Genomic DNA, 22,900 nt, shown 5'->3' with positions numbered 1-22,900 from the left:
GAGAACAATGCTCTCTCTTAAAAACTGGTAAATCACATCTCTCTCACCCTTCATCTCTCCCAGAAACATATAACTGTGAAATGCAAGTCCCTTTTGACCCCTCTTGACCATGGTTTAACAAAGCAATAACAGATACTTGCCTTAGTCAGCCTCCTGTCAAAGACAACCTCACAATGTTGCCAATATCACACAGCTTAACACAACCTTGAGTATTTTATTGCTTTTCCACAACTCTTAGAATTCAATATAAACACAGAGATTTTTCTAAGTTTTGATAAATTGTATTTCTTACAAGAAAAGAATGTGGCATGCTGTGACTTTTGCTCTTTGGGTGCCAGTACTGTACTACTCTCTACATCCATTCTGTTTCATACCTTCATGGATAATGTTTCTTCTTCTTCAATGGATAGAGATATATTATACTATATTTTGATAAAATATTTTGTATTTATTCTGAGTATTGATTGCATTTTGAATCCCTCTACGATTAACCTCATAAAGCCAGTTCACAACTTATTGCCTTCATTGTCCTGGTCTGAAGACCGCCTCAACAGATAGTAGTAAATTGTGCTTTACCTTAATTGTAGTGAAAGTTTGGTGACATCGACAAGAACTGAACATCCCACAATGAGCTGACGGATATGATGATAGACCTCCCGTCGATAGACTCTTGTTAGAAGTGTCCCATACCTGCTCTATACAAACATAGATTACATAAATTACTAATTTAATGGAGAACAATTTGGAGAACGCTGGTGAAAGGAATACGATAAAATAACAACATATGTGCATCTTTTCCATCAGGCCACCTGTGTGGTGATTGCAAAGAATGTTAATGCTCGTAAGTGGTTCTTAAGTCAAGTGCAGCATTGTGGAAATGTTTCGCTTCATTTCCAGACTGTTCTGGACTTGTCCTTTGGTAGTTTGACTGACAGACATGCATCTGAGTCCTTTTTTCATGATTTCGATATCATTGTGGTGTACCACGAGGCTCAGTTATTGAGTCTTTGTATTTTATGAATTTTTAAAGCAACAACAAACTGTGGTACTGACTGCAACTGTGTACTGCCATTTCTAACACATCCTCACGCGACTGAAATGACTGAAAAGGTTGATTGACAGTGACTCCCAAAATGACAGTACTGTTAAGGCCGGCGCCAAGCTCCGTTCCACAAAAATACATAACCCTTGAAGCTCACTGACAGGCATACTGGACCTGTGTCATACACTCACAGTTTGAATGGGTTTTGACTAGAAAAACTACTTGTTTATGTCTAGGAAAATACTGGCTTAAGATAACTGTTAGTTATGTATCTTCAGTTAGGTAACATAGGTCCCATGAGATAAAGACCAAACATTGCTCCCCGTGCCTGCTTGTTGCTCTTCATACTATTACACCTGACTTCCTCCTTTGTTGCTGTAATAATTGCTATGGCCACTAGAGGTTAAAGCCAAACAGAAAAAAATAAATAAATATGGGCGTGATAAGCTGCTCTACTACTTAACCTATATGGTTTGTTTTTCTGATGAAGACGCTCTGGCCTTTTCATTCGATATCTTTTGTAAAGAGAAAATGTCTGCCACAGTGTCTTTTTTCATACGACCACTTTGATACGTAGTGGCTTCACCACATTTTGTCCAGTCACTGACATCACTTTTTATCAGCTTAAAATTCAGACAGAGGCCATCAGATGTTTGTTTTACTTGGCCAGTGGTTTGGGGTTTCCATAAACATTCTTTATCAACTGTTCTGTGGATATCAGGGACATACATCACACTGACCAATGTTAATGATTTCATCGTCATTATCAGGGAACAACAGGAAGGCTGTGAAAAGTCCATTGTTTACGGACATGTTACGATGAATGTGCAATTGTGTCACTGTGAATAGGCATACGAAGGCATGATTTTAGGTGCTGTGTGTGACGTGACTCAATCCTGTCAACTGACCTCAGCCAGTAGCACGTGTATGGGTGATATGTGGCTCAGCTGTTTCTCAGGGTCACACAGGTCTCCTCCATCATGCTGTGCACTCACACAGAACAAATGATTGGTTCAAGGGCACTCCCATGACCATGAGTGATTTGACTGCCAGTTAAATAATTACGTCCTGGCAGAAATCGCAGCTTCAAGACATCAAGCTCTTGAATGCGGGCCTTAGGTTTTTCCCCTAGTGCTGTAAGAGGAAGCTGATTAGAAATTCTGATTGTGTTCATGGTTGCGACTAAACAGAACAAGGAACCGTGGCTAAAAAGAAAATTAAACAACTTTGGCCTCGAATGATAACACGTGAAAGGAAAAGAAAAAAAGCATGTAATGAGATAGTACCCGTGGCAACAGTTGTGTCAAAGCAGTTGTATGAACTCCAATCCACGCAGTGTTGAAAACAAAACAAGCAGGCTCAGCAAGATCCTTCCCTTGATTAAAAATGTGTTTACCAAGGTTGACAGGATGCTAGAAAAGCAGACAGGATCCCAGGGTTTGATTGTGTAGGGCATATCATATCCATGGCTCATTGCTGACTGAGGGCATCACTTTAGTACAGGAAATGACCCCGTAAAATCCCCAGCCACTGTGGAAGTAGTTCTCTTTGGTAAACATGGCCTTAAGGACTCTCTCCTGACTCCGACTTTCATAACCTCCCTGGGTTGCACCTCACAGCCAGGAGCTGCCACTTTCCTGTCCTTTCCCTCAGACGACTCCCAGCTGCACAAACCGATGAAGGACGAGCATTTAGCAACCAGACCTCTTTTTTTTGTTTTTGTGACTGTAAGCCAGCTGAACTTGGACCCCAGAATGATGGATATTTGTGCGAGTGCACTTGATGGATCAGTCCCTTATGTACTCATGAATGCGACTTGGACATGTGTTCAAAAAGGAGGTTGTTTTTTTTATATTTTGAAAAATGTGTTTTCAGTCGTGCTTTTTCCCCACCAGCTCTGCTTTTAGATAACTGCTCTGAATATAATTAAGAGCAAAGTGCTCTATTTGACAAACAGCAGTTCAAGTAAAGTCACTTTGAAAAAGGATTCACTTTTGGTCTAATCCAGAAACAACAATGCGTGCAACTCTACAATGGTAGCAACAGCTTGAAAGCCTTCACAGCCAACATCACATGCCACTGGGTAATAAACTCAATGAGACACTACAGCCCTCTGACAATGGCTCAAATACGTGTTCCTGCTATATTCATTTGATAAGCAAATCTTAATTATTTAATCTGTTTGCCTGTTTCTCCTGTCCATCTCATTGCATTTCTGGAGCATGTTTAGCCAGCTCAATCATGTTTCTGCAAAATCACAGACAACTTACTGGATATTTCTTTATTTTGTAAACTTGCATTTACATGAGTTAAATTTCTTTTTTTGTCATCATCGGATGCTTATGTTCTGTTTAGGTTTCTTGGTTGGGGTTAGAAAGACATCATGGTTTGGCTTAAAGTACAGGTTTTGGTCACCACACTCACTGGTGGAGTTGCTCTAATTTCATGTGAGAAAAAGCTGGCTTTGGTCACTGCAAACACTACTGGAAATGTCCACAGCTCTCTTTAATAAATCCTGGTTTTGTTGGCACTAAAACCACTGGAAATACTGTTGCTCCTGTCCTTAAGACATGTGGAACTGCACTGATTGTTTTCTAACCGAAACCCTCATGAATAATCTAAAACAGTGTTATTTACAATAATTTAAGCATGAAATACTTCACATTTAAAAAGCAAATCCTTCAGAGTGAGTGTCCAGCCCAGTTGCCAGATTGAAATGTTGGCTGTAACAATTTTTTCACTGATCTATTCACATTATTATTATTATTATTATTATTATTTTTATTTTTTTTACAAAAATTTTGCTGTGTTTGTGGCAACAAAAGCAGATATTTTAGGACCAAACATGACCTTCTCCTAACCCTAACCCCAGCCAAGTGTTTTTTTGGCCTAAACCTTGCCCGACCAAAAGCAACATTGTCACAATATAAAAACTGACATTTACATTTATTCTGGTGACTGGTTTGTAGTATGTGATTGGAACATACTACATTTGTCTGGGACACTAAAATGGAAACCATGATTTTTAATCGAAAGCAGTGGTTTTTAACACAATTTCAGCTGGAGATGTGTTAAATTTGAAAAGCAGATTCTTTGGGGTGAATGCGAGAAGAGCAGATGGAATAATCAGTTGATAGTAAAGGCCGTCACGTACTATAACCGTAACTCTTTGCTTGCCCATCTCACTGCAAGTGTCAGCATGTGTCACACCTTTTTGTGCACATTTTTCTCACATTTGCATCCTCGTGACTCACGTTAGTGAGAATGGCATGTGGGTGTGTGATTTTTTTTTTCCGGGTGCATCCGTGTGTCTGTGTGTGTGCGCGCACAAGCCGGCGTGTGCATGTCTGTGGGAGAGCCAGCAACAGGGCGTCATGAAGGTTGAGAATGCCCTGCTCAATGGCTTACAGTGTTGACGCATACATTAACAACAACACACACATACACACACACACACAAAAACCCCAGCATTATTCACTCTCTTGAATGTGTGACAAAGCTCTTTATCGTCATAAACTGTCTTTTTTGTGCTATTCCCCTCCTACTCTATCTGTGAGTGTGTGTGTGGGAATCAGCACAGGACCCTAGTCACAGGTCAGGGGCTCTAAGGTTACTAATAGCCCACACCAATAGACTTGTGATCCACGTCTTGCCCTTTATGGCGCTCTTCCCTGCGGCCAGAGGAGAATGCCTTCCCCCCCAGGTGGGGAGCGCGAGGCTGGCCAGCCCCGTCCCGAGAGGACGTAACAGGAGGCTTATCGGAGCGCCAGGCTGTGCTGTAATACTCCTGTGAAAGGTCTTTCAGGCCGCCTCCCAATATTGATTTTTCTGGGCAGGAGGGAAATGGAGAAGGCCCCCCTCAGAAGCACTGGAGCTGGAGAGGAGGAGGAGACAGGTAGAGATAGAAGGTGAGGAGAGGAGGGAGGGAGGAAGCAAGAGAAGGGCCAGGAGAAGAGATAAGTTTAACCATCCGTCGGCCATATAGGGTTAATGTTACATCCATGCCTGTTTATGTAAATGAGGCACCTTGGATAACCCGTCCACCACAGACTGTTTTCTATGGATTAAATGCAGGTCACAGACAAAAGTTTACTCAGTTTCATGATTTACCACCCTGGCACGGACCGTTCATGAAGTTAGGAAAATTAGTTAGGGCCTTGATACCTCTACGGAGCAGCAACACTGCTGCGCACGCAACCTTTAAACTGCTTTCACTGACCTGATAATTCATCTCATTGCTGCCATAAATGGACCAGACAGCAGCATATTAAAATAAGAAACAAAAGCTCAAAAAAAAAAAAAATACTATTGCACAATGAGGACAATATTTATACCATAGCACACTGTCTGTCTGTCTGCCTTCAACATTCCATTTTAAGTTATGCCTTTAAATGTTAATATTTAAGATTATTTTGCAAAAGTGCCAGGGTAGATTGACTTCCCTTTTGCATTCATGTCACTGTGTGGCTCCAGCAAATTTGCATAAAAGGAAGTACCAAAAGAAAAGTGTTTTCACGTGTTTATACTTGGTGGCTATCTGATTGGGTGCAGATGAGTTTTTCATCATATTCTGTCAGATGGTTATCTTACCGTGAAAATATCGTTGCAACCCTAAATTCAGGTTTATTATCTGATTAAGACAGGAGTTTACTGGAAATGCTGCCTGTTGAGATCAGGAAATGGGGGCTGATTCTGAAGAAAATTTGAATCGTCCTACTGACTGATGCTACTGCTGGATTAACACAGAGGACAATTGCTAAATAATCTTGTGATTGCCTTATAATGGAGGGTGCACCTGACTGACAATGTCCAGTTTTGTTTAGCAAAGTATTTACTGTCTAGATTCCTCGTGGTCATAGCACAGCACCACAGTAAATAAAAAAGTTAAAGAAAAGTCTCTACTTCCTAACCAACAGGAAGCATCTTGACTGGAAACATCACAAACTAGCATGGTTTGTGTTTGACCCAGGACAGGACGCCTCTACAGCTGGTGTTTAAAAGCGCTCAGGGCATCACTGGTCCCCATATACTTAGCATCAGTGACATCAGTGAAGTGAGATGTCAGCACAGAGCCCAGATGACACAAGGAGACGACACCCGCCCCAGCTACAGCCTGTTCACCCTGATGCCGCCTGGCAAAAGATCCAGAAGGATCCGCTGCCACACCACCATAAAACGGAGCAGCTTCTTTGGGCTGTGATACTCCTGACCTCATCCTCAACCCTCCACCTTAAAAAAAGTTTGTCTTGTGTGGCATAAATGAACCACGGCTTGAATTCTGTTGTGCAACTCTGTGTTGTAGTGTGACTATCACATGAACCTTGTCTTGTATGAAAAGGTCTTATTGATATCAGGCTGTTCATTTGAGCCATGAAGCCCAGAAGATGTAGGAAAGCCCATGGTCCCTTACATTTAAATCAATTAAATCAATTAAATTAACATATAAATTAGTCATGGAATTCAAAAATGAACCCAAAAAGAGTCAGCAATGTGACCAGAGTGAATGAAATGGCTCGACAGAGAGAGTGGGAGACTGAACAAAATACTGTAGAGACAAACAGACAGTGATAGAGGGAGATGGATCGGCTCCGTGGGAGGAGGTGACCGCGGGGAGGCGGGCGGGGGGGGGATGAATTGGTCAGACAAGGGGGCCTTGAGAGCTCTTGTTCTGTGTCACCTCAGTGGGGAGCGAGAGTGCGCGACGATTCCACCCCCGTCATCTGATCTAAGGTCACCCCTCCACAGTGTGACTCCTGAATGCTGCTTTCAGGCCTGTTCAGCTCAACTTGAGGATGAATCACTTAACTTCAGCCTTTTATTTCTGGAGTGGATCCCGTTTCTATGCAGCCGCGCTTCCGCTCCGAAGGGAACATTGGTCAGCGCCTCGCCCCCGCACGAGGTCTGCCGTAGGTTTGATCAGACCATCTGATGAGCTGTTACATTAATCAGAATTGAAGAATGAACCACACAGGAGCTTCCACAATGTTGGACAATATGCTTTGTACTCGGCTCTGTTCTTGTGATTAGCCCTTGTTTACGCAACTACTGAGACGTATAGTATGTGTCTGCACTCGCACACCTGCTTCTTCAGGAACATTCAGTTTGAAGTCACTCAGAAGTCTGGCCTCTTACATGTCCTTGAGAGATCTTGAACAATATTCAGTAACCTTTAATGGGAGAACACATTTTTGTTTGCTTTCCAGACTTTTAAAAGTAATGCAATAGTTCTGCCAAAACCAAACGTCTCCCGCGGGGCACTTTATTTTGCGAATGCACCGACAAAAGGACTTGGATGGGTGTTGCCATATTATCTAGACTTGAATAACAGGCCGCTTCCCTATTCAGTCTCCCTTTTGACTGATTTCAAAGGGGAAACATGATAATACTGAAAGCTAAAATGCAAACAAAGGCTATCTCCCTCTTTTAGTATTATGACATGAAAGACACCTGCTCTTTCTCAGATGCAGCACAAAAAATGTGTAATGAATACCGTAGATAAGAACAGCATCATCTGGCAGATTGACTTGTAGATGCTAACGTCTACAATGTAAAAAACAGTATGTCAAGCCTCTAGGATCTATGGCAGCATAGCAGCTTTCTTCTGCAAAATACCAACTTAAGTCCACTTAAATAGATTTGCCCATTAATGTAAGGTTGCTGACTAAGATGAGGTTTACGTGACTCCCAGTTGGATCAGTTCTGTGGTATAGATGGGCAAGAATCACTTGATGTATAAATATCTGATGTGCTGATACAGTATGTTTAGTGTCCTCTCCCGAATGTCTCCTAAAAGAGACACTAAACATTCAAATTTTGAGGCTTGATTACTTGAAGTTGACAACAGTGATGGGGGGAAAAATGACAAATCTGGATCTAAAATCAAGTAACATTCAACAACTCAATAACCACTGGACCTTGTTTTGTTCATAAATTCATCAACGAGGCACTGAATTTGTGACCACTCTGATTCACTGGCCTTTGTCTATGCTGCAACACTGGCTGAGGCTGACTGTACTGTAGGTTTTGGTACCGTCCAGCATGTCCACAGACAAAGTAAGATTTGTCAGAAATCAAAGTTTGTTTAAAAGACATGTTTTTTTTGTTTTGTTTTGTTTTTTTGGCACAAGATGTTCAAACATGTAACCTTCTGCCCCGCACATTTAATTTTATTTCCGTCAGCTGTGGTGGTATTGCATTCCCAGTGGTATCATTTTGTGGTGGAACAACAACGCCAGTGAAAAAAAAAAAAAAAAAAACCCAGAGTAATCTCTAAAGATTTGGGATTCTGATGTAAGAGATGTGCTGTCAACAATTTGGTATTTTTTTCTCACTGAGGAGGACACTGCATTGACTTGCATTCAATCCCTGGAGACTAACAGTGTTTATACTGTAAACTTTACCCCAACCTTAACCAAGAACAAGTGTTACACAACAAAAACTAAAATCTTACCAAGTATGTGTAAATAAAAGTAAATAAAACACACATTTGTTCATTCTCTTTTTCGAAAAAACATTTTAGAAGTGCCACTTTTCCCAGCATTTGCGGTGTCCCTCTTAAGAACACTGAGACTTGATGATTCTATAAAGATCCTGCATAATGTTCAGTGACAACATGTTACATGTTTATATATATATATATATATATATATATATATATATATATATATATATATATACATATACATATATATATATATATATATATATATATATATATATATATATATATATATATATATATATATATATATATATATATATATATATATATACACCCAATGCCACTGTTCCTGAACATTATACATGTATAATTGGCAAGGTTAAATTGGGATAAGGTTTTTGTGGCTATGGCAAAATAAAACCTCTGGTTATGGCATACTTTCCTCAGAAACTTTCATTAAGGATTTATAAAAGTTGTGATTAGAAAGGACAGAGCCGGTACAGCCAAAGTTGACTCAATCATCGCTGTGTCCTTGGTCCACCATGGTGCAGGCCATTCCAAAAGTTTTATTTTTCCGAAGCGAAGAGCCATGAGTGGAAAAGAACACTTTCAGGTGAAATGCTTCTTTATCAGGCACATTTCAACCAGAATCCAGTCACTTTCTTACTTGGTTTTTTTTTTGCTTTACTTTTGAACTTTTGTTTTGTCACATTCACAATATTGTTGTTTTGCATAGATTAAAAAGACATGAGGTCAACTACAGTGACTGTTGAGAACAGAGAAGATGGAAATCAAAAAGGGATATATAGGCTTCTTCCCATGACAGCAGTAAAATATTCTTTCTCCAATCAGTGGGAGCTTTGGGGAAACTGGCATTCATCTCAGAGTAGCAAGGAGGGAATTTCTGCTGATTAAGAAAGATGAATGCCTGTCCAGTGTTGGCCAAGAATCACATGATGATCCTGAGGAGCATTAGAACAAAGGTCCATAGAAGGATTTATTAAAAGCAGCGACGGCAGAAAATCCATCCATCCATTCCATAGGAACTCATGTCGAGGATTCAGCTAAGGTGGAGGCTGGATCCCGGCGACAGCATCAAATTAAACGACGCTCTGCTGCATCACAGCTAGAACAGCTTACCGTTCATGTGCAGATCATGAATTCGGTCTGTATATCACAGGGTGAGTGCCGAGTCACGTGACTGCAGCCGAAATGCCTTCGAGCTACGTGCTACGGAATAAACTGGATTATGTGGAAGACACTTTGAGTGAGATATACAGTATTTTCTTTAAACTCATAAAAATAGATCTTGTTATAAACATTTTGCTTTATGCACCAGCCAGAGGAATTTCTATTGTGATTGCCAGTGCCACCAAGAATGTACTCTTCCAACTAAAGGTCAGCTACTAGCAGTGTCAAGCATGCTTGTTCAATCTGGAACAAAAACACTGACACAGAGGCTAGAATTTCTGACAAACTGTGGCAAAACAGAGAAGGGCAGAAGTGAGTGGCCTCAGCCAGTCTCTTTCAGTTCGGTCATCAGGTTTTAAACTCTTAAAAGTGCACTGTGTAGTTTTGGGTGAGATATTGATTCAGAAGAGAAAGATCTTCATTGACTTTTTCGGCGTAAACAAACTAAATAAACAAACGCCCTTTGTTTTCATGACTGTGCCACTTTTTTCAAGCTTCAAACAGTGGTAAAATATTAATATTCTGGGTCTGAATTCTCCAAAACTACATAGCGCCCCTTTAGGGTTGGAAGAATAATTGTAATTTGTTTGTGTGGTTTACATTCCCTTTTATCCAGTACAGTTCATGATTGTAGCTATGTGATGCTATGGTTCTTCTTTGAAAGATCTTGCATGCAAGGTTAACTCTTTAACACTGTGCAGTCTGATCTGACTGAATACCATTTGGATATGAATATGAAAATGAGTCATGTCTTCTTGTGTAAATACCATCCATATTGAGCTGGTTTGAGTGTCATCTTAGTGAAGAAAGAAGTCTGGTTGATGGATCAAACAACCACAGGACTGGAGACTCTGGTTTCTTTCCTGTGTGAAACCAAAGCCACTGTTGACTTTCAGCTTTGTATCATACATAATATACATTACCTATGTTATAAACAGTTAGTTAACATATTTTAAAACAGTTAACGAGTGTGACATGAGGCACAAAATGCTCTTGAAACTAGTTCTATTAGTCTTAGAGCTGACAGATGGTGCTGTGATTTTACATGTGTAAAACGCTGTTACATGCTGTATCTGAGTGTACATGTCTACAGGCTCTGATGTCAGACATGGCAGTTCATGTTGAGATGGTGAAAGGCGATGAGTAAATACTGGGAAAAGTTGGGTTAATCTATCATCTTACACCAACAGCACCACTAATTTCCTCTCCAATGTGAAACTAGAGAAATATCAATAACACTAATTGTCCAAAGTTCAACTCGTTAATACTGGAATAAGAGCACCGCCAAAAAGCAGTGATTGCTTAAATGCACTTTTTACAGACTCGCCCTCCTGACATGTTCCCTCTCAACGAATTCCTCGCATTTTCTCAACATTTATTTTTAGACATGCGCTGTAGGTCCAGACTCTCCGGGTTAGCATGGGAAGCTCGTTTGCATCCTTTCGTGCGTGACAGAAGAAGGATACAGACCAGTACTCACAAGGGGTTTCACAAAACATGAAGTTGGAACACCCATATCAAGGCAGATAACAAGTGTCCAAAACAATCAAAAACATTCCAGTGGAACCATTTGTCTGCTTGAGGACAAACTGTAGCACAGCAAGTGAGTTTAGGATATTTTAATGATTAAGCAGTGAGAAAACCTGAAGCACTTCAGGAACCAACAAGAAGCATGGTGATTCCGCACAAAGGTGCCTCTCTACAGAGTTGTGTCCCATTTAAAGTTTACTACTAAAGCTGCTACAAAGAACTTTCCTTTTTTGGCTCCTGTGAACACGGATGCCTCCCATCATAAAGATCTTGACACATAAAGACCTTTAACCTAAATATCTAAAATGCCATGATGAGCCTAAAATGGACACTTGCTGCTCATCCAACACTTCTCAGCCTTGACCATTTGCTATTTTATCAGAATAAGGTGCCGTGACTGCCAGATTTTGGGAAGTATGCAACACCAATTAATATTGTTACTTATCACTCGCCATTGCTCATACTCATGTAATCAGAGTTCTCAACGGGCCTGAAAATTACAACCCAACCCGCGTGTTTTTAAGCCCGAACCCGACACAGCACGACACACCCGCATGAACTGTCTGATGCCCCACCCCCCGTTAACTCGGTCCGAGCTTTGTCGGGCCGGCCCGACCCGTTGAGAACTCTACATGTAATAGAGCTAACGTTACCTTCATCACCTCACAGTCCCTGTATTATCCTAATGTTACTACCTGCTTACCGGTTGTACCACACTGTCCCTGTCAGTCAGGCTGCTCCTCTCCTGCCGGCTGCTGCTGTCTTCACCTTCAATCTGCTGTTGCTGGGTCATTGCTGTCTCAGAGGGTGTGGAGGCTACAGCAGCCCCTCCAGCGAACATGTCTGTGATCTTAGCACATTTTGCAGCACCTACAGTGAGATTCTTCTCTTAGCACGCAACTTCTCCACACCCAATTTCTTATGACAGTCCAGCTCAAAAATGTGACAAATTAAACATTTGTCACATTCACCCATTCGCACACACATTTATACACTGATGGCAGAGGCTGCCATGCAGAGTGCTGATGTGCTCATCAGGAGCAACGTGGTCGTGTATACCTCAACATGTGACCGAGGGGAGCCGTCCATCCTTGTACGTCCAACCAGCAAACTTCTGATTGCTGGACAACCCGCTCAGCCTCCTGAGCCACAGCTGGCCCCCCGAAATAGAGAAACCCGTCTCCTAACTTTAAAAAGAAGAGTACTGTTTTACTCTTCCGTGTTTATCATTAGATTAAACACTTTAAACCAAATGCAGTTGAAGCACCCTGAAAAAACTTGCAATTGGCTGTACATAAAATACAAGTGTTTTTCATTTAAAAGCTTTCTGATCTGCAGTTAATCACTGTTGTTCTCGTATTGTTTGCCACTGTGCAGCTCTGACACTAGAGAGTTAAATGTCTGACACAACAGGGCGGCAGTAAAACGAGAGAATCACATTCACTGATTTCGGTTTTGCCACCTGAGGCTACAAACATTTTTTTGAAGTCAGCCGTTCGTGTGAATCACGGGGTGAGTCAGAATGAGTTGGTGAATGCATAACGTGTCACACACAAACGCCCCCACACAGGGACCAAGCTACTAAATCCATCATCGAGAGATCGCAGCAATTTAATCTGCCGAGGATTACGCCACAGGAGATTAAATAAGAAACGTCTTGGCAAGAACCCCTTGAAGAACTTGTACTGACATCATAAGACTCATGTGGCAAAAACCACAAAGACACAATTCAGTTACCGTCAGGTGCATTGTTGAGTTACCTACAAACATCAATCAAATGAAGTCCCATTATGGCTGTTATTTTTCCCACAAACTCAGTATCAGAACTTGAGCTTGAGTCATTTAACCTCTGTGATACATGCAAACTGTCAGGCACGTCGATGGTGCATTGCTATCTTGGGGCAGCAGAAAGTGACTGTGCCATAGGTCAACAAAAACTATTCTGACAATGGCAATAATTCAACCCATTCATTCTGACTGACAACTGGGCATAGTTCCCTTATCTAAGGTCAGTGGAGCAGTATTTGTTCTGCTATCTAAGGTCCATAGTGTCCACATCCATTATTTTCATGCAGAATAGTGCTGGCTGTGTGCTCAGTAGCCTTGAGATGAAGCGTTGGTGTGCTGAGAGGAATAAAAAGCTGCACACGCGTCTTGTCTCTATGACAACAATATCTTGACAGCTGCCACTGTATGATTGACACCGTTACTTGCAGTTACACTGCAGTTTATTATCTGTTTTTTAATTGACACCAGGACATCAGAGCAAGGAGGATGTGGGTGCATGACGTGATCCATAGGAGACAGAAATACAGTGAATAATCTCACCAAGGCCAGGAAAAAGAGAAAGCGTGGCGGTGACGTGAGTTGAGAGATTTTCATTGAGAAACGCTCCGAGCAGCTGCAGCTGTCCTTGAAAAACTGATGCTGGGCGATGCACCTTTTCTCTGGGTGTCTGCACGCTGCTGCATACATTCACTCCTCAACGGGAACAACTGACAAAAGACACAAAAATGCTATATGGACGCAGGCTCTAAAGAGCGCATTATTTAGACAGTAAAATGCACCAAAGTAGATGGGTTTATAACACAAACTCTGATGCAATGTTTGGAGAGGCTGCTTTCAGATATTTTAACTGTTTTGATGCGCACAGTAACTTCACTATTACAGTTATTGTGGCCCATTTAAGCAGCGAAACTATAGGTCGTTATGAACTTGACAGAACAGAGGAAACAGAATGAATGAAATAAAAACCTGAAACATAATGTACACAGACAACCTACACATCAGTACAGCGTGGGGGTCTGTGGCTCAGGAGGTCGTCCATTATCATTAATGATTACAGGTTCTTCAACTCCTCCTGCCCACTTGTGTGAGTGTGTGTGTGAATGGTGCGCAAACTGCAAAACACTTTGTAAGTTACACAAGCAGTCCATTAAAAATGAACCATTTACTGTGGCTAGGAATATTTAGCGGTGACGCTAAAGGAGGCCTGATGTGCTCCTTTGGCTATGAGGCCAATAAATAGGAGGTGTACTGCAAATGGGCTCCGTGTCCAAACTTCACCTCTGTGTCTGCAAAGACTCCGGAACATTTTGTTCTTCTCTTTAAAACATCAGTACTTTGAGATCTCAGCGGACAGTTGTCGTTGTTGTCAAAAGATCTGAGACAAACTCATCACACATGGGGTCCCTTCCCTGCAGTGACCCCTTTCTTTTGAATAAACCCCCTGCATTCCATTTACTGACCTGTTGCTACCTGCAATACACCCTGCAGGAGTTGCCCTGCTGGTCTGCTGCACAGCTGGACTTCTGCTATCTTTCAAGTTATCCCACCTCTACCCCACCAATGAGCCCACCCCTGACATTATCTCTTAAATCATCTAAGCAGTTCATTCCATTTATGGAAAACAGGGCGTAAAGACTGTTTTTGTCTTCATCTCTGCTTTGCACAATGATTTTGCGGGGCTAGAAAACGTCTAAAGGCCATGATGGTAGAGAGTATGGAAAAAAGGCCACATTCAATGGGTCGTTCAATGGATGGTTAACTTTGGCATCATCTGATTGTTCCTGGTCTTCCAGCTCTCTCCCAGGAAATCACTGACTCAGTGAGTCATTCAAAGATGGTTGCGTTGAGGCAGGCAGGATTTGGGTTAATTAAATTTAAACACTATCAATAGGGATCAATTCACATTGCAAAGCGCATTCCTGCAGACCCAATAAATCTTAAGGTGTATTAACTGTGACAGTAATGACTAATGGCCTGAGGCACCAGGACATTGAGGAAATAACTGAAGTTCTTCGTTCTAACTCACACAATGGCTCCCAGCCGAGTTTCATCTGAGTGACAGTAGTTATCCAGTACATCTGCGTCTTTGCATGGATGGAGTTGAATGAATCTAAATGCTCTCAGCTCCTTTCGCCCACAATAAACACGAACAGGAGCAAGACAAATGGCGCAGCTGTTTATAACTGTGTGTAATTTGATGTTTACATTTAGTCTCTGCTTATATACAGATTTACAGAAGCTCGGCAGGTCTTTGTGTAACAGCAGATAGTTTGCTTACCAGACAAGAAATACAGGTACCTCGATGTGTTCATAGCAAGTCATATTTTTCACCTGAAGCAAAACTCTTTGAACACCGAAATCAATATTACAGAAATATAAAAAATCCAATAAGCAAGTTGTTAAAAAAGTTAAAATGTTGCACAATGTAAACATTTTCTTTCTCACATAGTTTTCAAATAAAGGGATACATTGTCCATCATTCAGAAGTGGTGAACCACAAGAACTATTGAAAAGCTGGATCTCGAGTACAACATGAGGGGCTGGCTGAAGTTACTGCGGTGATGACTGGCATACATTTCAAAATGCAGGCCACAAATTTCTCAATTAAAATCATGACATCCACTATGACACAGTGTGGGTCTACACTTAAAGGATTCTGATGGTCTTTATGAAACTGTGACTGAGTAGATTTAACTTTGTGCAAAAGTTCATTACCAAATTCTGGTGTTTTCAGATATCTGTGTGGATGTTAGAGAGTTCAAGGTTTTATGTCATTGATATGTCTTGATAATTGAATTACTAAATAGAATCTGCCTTAAAGCATGAATACATGTTTCCATTTATTTTCTGCTGTAACACAGATTTATAGTGTCTGAGCAGGTATACTGTTATGCTGGAGTAGAGTAGTGTCTTCCCACACTTTCTGAAAAACAGATACCTCCTCTGCGACACATGAAACATGTCATGTTCATCTCAGGAAACGGTTACACTAGTTTTTTCTCTACCATATGTGTCAAGAGTGCTCCCTCCTGACAGTTACGAGGCCTCCACCATGGATCTCTAGACATCCCAGGATTCAACGTCAGTGTTATCATAGTTTTCTTTAGATTTTGTAACAGGAACATTATGATTTTGCATCTTCATGATGTGTCTCATGCACCTCTTTAGAAACAGAGGTGTGAACCATTTTAATTGAGAAAAAATGTGCTTCACTTATGTAAGCGTCTGTGTCTTGTATTTGGCAATGCTTTTCGAGGGGAGGAAGAGTGTTATCCTCATGTCAACACAAAGTAATATTAATTACACCTGCTGTCAGGCTGGTGTGTATTTAACCTCTCCTTACTCGCAGCTGTTTGCACTGAGGGTGATCCAGGGATTAGGGCTCAACATTATATCCTGGAGACTGTGCCTAAACCTCATTAGACCATAAGCATAGCATTGTCAAAACATAAATTCAAAAAACTGAACGTAAAGAAGAAACAAAGTCTCAACATAAAGGCATGTGAAACATAACATATATATATATATATATATATATATATACACACACACCATTTGCAGAAACCTACATTGCCAGCACTAAGTAGTGTTCAATATGTATCCAACATATTACTGTATCCCTCTATGAAACGATTCACTCCATGGTTTTATGGACTCACCTGTGAATTACTTTAGAATACTGTATATTTATTGCGTTATTTATTATTTTCAGTCAATTATTCTTGGTGTGTCGTCATGTTTGGATGTTTTTTGGTTTTGTTTTTTACGTTTTAGGAGGCTTCTATATTGCTATGTAGTAGAGTTTAGAGGTAATACATATTTTCAAGGCTATTTCATTTTTATGGCATATTTTATGACCTTTGAACTCAATGTGCTTTACATTAAATGGGCAACAGCATCCACCCAGGTACAAACATGCATATAAAATACAAACAATAACAATAGAAAACAAATGATGAAAACAGTAATACTGAAAACAGATGAAAAAGACAATAAAAGGAAGCAAGCAGCCATAAGGACACAGAATAAAAACAGTAAGCAAGACATACAAAGTAAAAGCAATAAACCCAACAAATACATTGATTTAAGAGAAAATGTATTAAAAGCAGTGGAAAACAGGTGGGTCTTCAGCTTGGATTCAAAAGACGACAGCACAGTCTCCAGCCTTAACTCAGCTGGCAATGTGTTCCACATTTGGGCAGGATGAAGCTAAAAGCAGCTTCATCATGTTTGGTTTTGACTCTGGGAACAGCCAGCTATCCAGAACCAGCCGACCTGAGAGGTTTAGAGGATTTGTAGTCAGTTCGGCGATCTGCTAAGTATTTTGGCACCACTAATTGATTTATGTACAAGCAAGCACATTTTGAAGTTAAATCTGTGAGAAACTGGTGGCCAATGCAGTGATCTGAGAACTGGAGTAACATGCTGAGCTTTTTTGGTCATGGTTATCGCCCTGGCAGCAGAATTCTGGATCAACAGTTCAGTTGCAATAGTTCAGCCTGCAAGAGATGAATGCGTGTACACATTTGTTTCTGATCCTTACTGTATATTTTAGGTGGTAAAAGTTTGACTTTGTTATGGATTTCATGTAACTGTTGAAATTTAGGTCTGAGTCCAGGATAACACCAAGATTTACAGTTGAAGGACTGACTATAAAAGCGGGCACAGACTTTAAGTAATGTCTCATTAGCCCTTAATGACCTCAATGACTTCTGTTTTATCCTCATTCAGTGGAACATTCTGGGACATCTAGCTATTCATTTGTTCAATGCACTGTTGAAGGGGCTCTAATGAACCAAAGTAATTCGGTGACACGGCTAGGTACATTTTTGAGTCATCTGCATATATATGATAAGAAGATTGAATAAAAAAAATCTACTATGGAAGCATGTAAAGATTGAACAGCAGACGTCCAGTAATTGACCCCTGCAGAACTCAACACGTTACTGATGATTTGATGTGTAGCTACCAACTGACACAAAATAGTCTCTGTCCTGAAGCAAGGACCTAAACCAAGCCAGGACCACATTCAAGAGACCAATCAAGTGTTCAAGTCTTTCAATAAGTATGTTGTGGTCAACTGTATCGAATGCAGCACTAAGGGCCGGCAAGAAGAGAACAGAGACTTTACCGGTATTTATTATTATTTTGTTACATTGCCCCTGACTTGCAAAACCTACTTGAATATAAACACAGCATCATGATGCCATTATTTTTATACCTTCAACGTGGAATTCAAATGAGCTGGAACATATTGGTGACCATAATCTTTAATAGAATGCCCTTACAGGTATGAGAAACACTGACTTTGGTGGGTGGTGAAATCTCAAAAATTGCTTTCTGTCACTGACTTTAAGATTTGGCACTTTAAGAAAAGTGCTACATTAATAATACCATGTTTGTTTTGTTTGGAGATTCTTTTGATATCTTTTGAATTCCTCTGTGGTATGAACAAGGAAACATATTATCCTTGGATTCCTTTTTATTGCTCACGGCACGTATTCACATCATAAAGTGATGTTGTCTGGGTGGCCTTATTTCCTCAGTGGAGAAGAAAAGTTGAATAGCTCAACCTTCACCTCACCTCACAAGCTGAATCTCTGGTATTAAATGTTGTCTTTTTCTTTTTTCATTAGAGACTGGTGCTGAAAAAAAACGCCTCAATACAGTTTATAGCTGTTTTTGATTGCAAGGGCCTGATCACAAACTTTCCCACAGCTCCACTTACACAGGGTCCAATCCCCAAACCGCTTTGTCTTTGTGTAGTGACTTAACACTGTAACGAGTAAAAGTATTGATTTTTTTCGGAAAATGTAGTGAAGTAAAAGTAAAAGTCGTCAGAAATAGAAGTAGTAAAGTAAAGTACAAATACAAAAAAATACTACTTAAGTATAGTAACGAAGTATTTTTACTTCGTTACTATACAACACTGATGCTGTGGTTAGTTTATGTGTTGTTGTTTTGTGGTTTCTGTACATTTTACAGTTTGGTCACTGAATACATTCTGTTTTTGTCGTAAATGCTTTATGTAAATCACAATCAATTCTTACCTGATTAGGAAGGGGTTTCACTGAGTTATTGTACTGGCTATGAGGTCATCTTGCTGGTCAAGAGACTAACAACAGTCTACATATCAATGCTATATTAACACTAATATTTTCAGCTAAAAGTATAATCTGATATACTGATATACTAAAGATACATCTTGGTAGATGACAGCAATGGAAAAACAAAACATAAGAGGTTTATCTTAATTATCATCGCCAGTAAGCGAGAGGTTGACCTGAATCCAAACACACAGAAACACTTATGTATAGTTTATAGTATATTAGTACAATATATAGTTTATTTTTAGTAATCTATCTGGCTATCTCACATGACTCACGCTGAAAATGTTCACGATCAAGGTAATGTTCTAACATTTTTATTCACATTCATGTTTTCCTGTGTTTCCTTACGCCGTCCCTCTGATTCAGTTCCAGAAGTTATAGCAACAGTTGACAAATGAAATGCAATATTGCCTTTAGCAAAGTCTTGGGTTTCTCTAGGTTTGAACATGGTATGGAACATTGTAACAAAAGTACACAGCTCAGCACAATACGCAACGCAGGCTGAGTCAGTTATAGACATTTTATTGCAGAATCTTTATATAATTTAACACACTTTAAGTTCTTCCAGTGGAAAACAGCATTGGTGGTCAACATTGGATGCATGAGATTGTCAAGAATGTTTAGGGGAAAGTCACATACAGATATATTTAGTCTCCAGTAAAACTTCAGACTATAATATAGTTTTTGTCATGTCATGTCATGTCATTATCCGTAACTGCTTATCCCTTTCCATGGGGTCACGGGGTGTTGCTGCTAGAGCCAATCCCAGCCTTGTCTCAGAGCGAGGGCAGGGTACTCCCTGGACAAGTTAATATAGTTTTTGTAAGATTATAAATACTACCACTGAGAGAACAGTTTTTACACAGATCATGTGTTTCATTCCCCCCTTAGATATGGGGAGATGAAACAGCTTTCAATTGTAATGACTGTCAAACATTTTCTCCTCCACAGGGTGTGAGCAAGTAAGTATTTTTGCTTAAATAATGTCTACATTCATGAAGCTGTCAGACGTGTGATCATACAATCAAGAGAATCAAGGATGGGTTTATTTCCATACTCCTCATTGCCATGGGCTTTATAGTTACATCTCATAAATGAACAGATAGCTTTGATACATAGCTTTAAATAACTAGAAAAGTACATATCAGGCTCTGTTACCAATAGTCTGTAGTGTGCAAACCATTTCAAAACACTCATTTGCTGCAAAGTTTATACAGTCACTTGGGTACAGTATATTAAAAGCCAGTGGAGTTCAATGAATTCAGTATTCTACAATCACATACATATTAATGATTATTTGAATGGTCTGACTGATAAAGAATACATTAGTATCTGCAGAACAGCTAAAAAGCATCAGTATTTATGGAGTTGCGAATGAGATTCCATGATCAGCTATCCACGAAGTCTGCCTGAATGATTCCAGAGCAAACATGTTGTCCTGTTTGAAAATTCCACAAGCCACAAGCCTGGGAGAACAACAAAAAAACAAAAAACAAACAGTCTGAATCTCGGGTCCAGCTTATTTTGACCCTTCATTGCATTTTCAAAACAACCACAGCTATGCGTGTCGTAAAACGGTGACATGGAGGAGTTTTTTGTTCCGTGAGATTTACATCAGTAGTTTAAAATGTTTTACATTCTGCCATAAATAATGCAAAATGATGCTTTGATGTTTTTTTTCTTTACAGCTTCCAGACAAGCAAAACGACTGGCAACACACACTTTTTTAAAAAAAAAAACCCATCCCTGCTTCATTCTGCGATGGAGCTTTATCACCATGTCCACATCCTCCCTCACACTGAATGCAGCACTTGATTCCTGTCATGTGAAAAACTTAATCCAGTCATGTGTCTCAGGAAATAAACAGTTTTCTTAATTATTGGATTAAATGTTTAGTGGATGATTTGCTAGACAGCGGACCTTTCTGATAAGAGAAACGATTTTCTGCCAATGTCAACCTTTAACTGCCTCACATCCTGTAAGACGTTCAAACAGCCAACACATATAGTATAGTATAGTAGACTTCCTAAGTCTGTAAATAATGATGAGAGTTTTACATTGACTTATAGCTATTCTTAAATTCCTGGTCACCATCTAGGGATTAGGGATTAGGGATTTTAGCTGCATTTCAGATTAAGATTTTGTGCACAACATGTCACATTTTATTGATCAATATATTCTTGTAAATTAACTATCCAACAGTGTACAAAACAGTGAAAATTATTGCAATTTCATCCAGTTGTTAATGGTAGAAACATTCAAAAAAGCTAAAAAATAATAGATTAATAAAATAAAATAAAATAAATATCATAATAATGTGACACTGGCAGGAGTCATTTTTATTGAATTATGAATATTTTTATGTTCGACACATTTGTTACAATGAAACATTTCATTGTAACAAATCCCCCCATAGCGTTACTTAGACTCCTTAGACTGTTGATGTCGTGGTCACAAAGATAGCGTTAGCAAGATGGCTACTGCTACTAGTAGTCCAGAGCTGAAAACAGCTGCAAGAATCACAATTTGATAATGAAACTCTGATCTCAGTGCTTTGAGAAATGCAGTGGTAAACACGTGGTTGCATCAATCAGGAGGCAGGTTACGTAACTTACTGCTCCAGCAGTAAGGATGCGGCCTTTATCAACCGTCAAGTCCTGGTGGTTAAAGGAATCACTTGTCAACTGGGGAACAGACTTTGACATAACACCGGAGCGCTCTCCATTGAGTGAATGTTCATCTGTTCACTCTTGTTCTACCTCTGTTTCTATAACTCTTCCTCTTCACCTTCTTTGCCCCTTCCATCTACAGGGCTTTTTTCTTTTGCAGTATAGAGTTATTCCAGCTGTTCGATATCACCTGAAGATAGCCACGGGAGAATTTAGGCAGGGTTTTTAGTCTGTAGTGTGCTCCAGCCGGGTGTTGTTGTCTCTGGACACATGCCGTTAGCTTTGCGTGCTGTTACCATCCTGCGTTCTGTGCAAAGCTCAAGCGTGCTTGTATACTTAAAGACGAACATTTTCAAGATGTAACATTGTTATGATGTGCCGAGTTGTGTTTGTAGCTGGCATGTAACACCACATCTGAAAAATGTGTGATTTTTGTTGTGAAATAGCGCCAAAAACTAATCCCTACATAATGTTGCTTTAATTCTGGTGATTTATCCAACAGTGCACATGTGCATAGCTGTGAACCTCTTAGGTTAACTAGGTTATCAAGTTAAAATGATTCAAGGTTGACTTGTTTTGCTTCCACATGGAACAAAGACAGCAGTGTCCGGGGTGAAAGTCCTGTGTTGCCACTTGCAAAGTCAACCTGTAGTTTAGAGGTCCCATTGTGGAGGACTTGCGATCTTTCTTTTGTTTTAACTGCACTCCAAGGTCCATCTGGACTGATTGCAGGGTGTGGAGACTGGCTCTAATTATTGAGTGAGAGCAGCCTGGGGCATTCCCCTCACAGCCAGGGTGTGACGACCCCAAGTTTTGAAGGCTTAAAGCAAAACTCTCGCCAACCTAGGCTTTTTTTGTGAACATACCCGAGTCAAATCTTCATTTAAAAGCATAATTCCGATGAAAGAGGCACTTTTAAGATTTACCGTATTTTCATCCTTGGGTCAATTTCATTTTCAATGGGTGTGTTACGGGCACTTCTACGATAGCATCAAAATCATTATTTTTAAAACACTAACCCTGAGATTCCACCAGCCCCACCGGTTGCGTTTAGAGTCCGCCACAGCGCAGTACAGTCAACAGCTGACGTCACGAGGCTGAGGAGTTCCCCCAGTAATTACATAATCAC

The sequence above is a fragment of the Acanthopagrus latus genome, chromosome 8 (genome assembly GCF_904848185.1).
Source record: "Acanthopagrus latus isolate v.2019 chromosome 8, fAcaLat1.1, whole genome shotgun sequence".
In the NCBI taxonomy this organism is placed as follows: Eukaryota; Metazoa; Chordata; class Actinopteri; order Spariformes; family Sparidae; genus Acanthopagrus; species Acanthopagrus latus.
The sequence above is the reverse complement of the archived record's forward strand: the minus strand, read 5'-3'. Positions refer to the sequence as shown.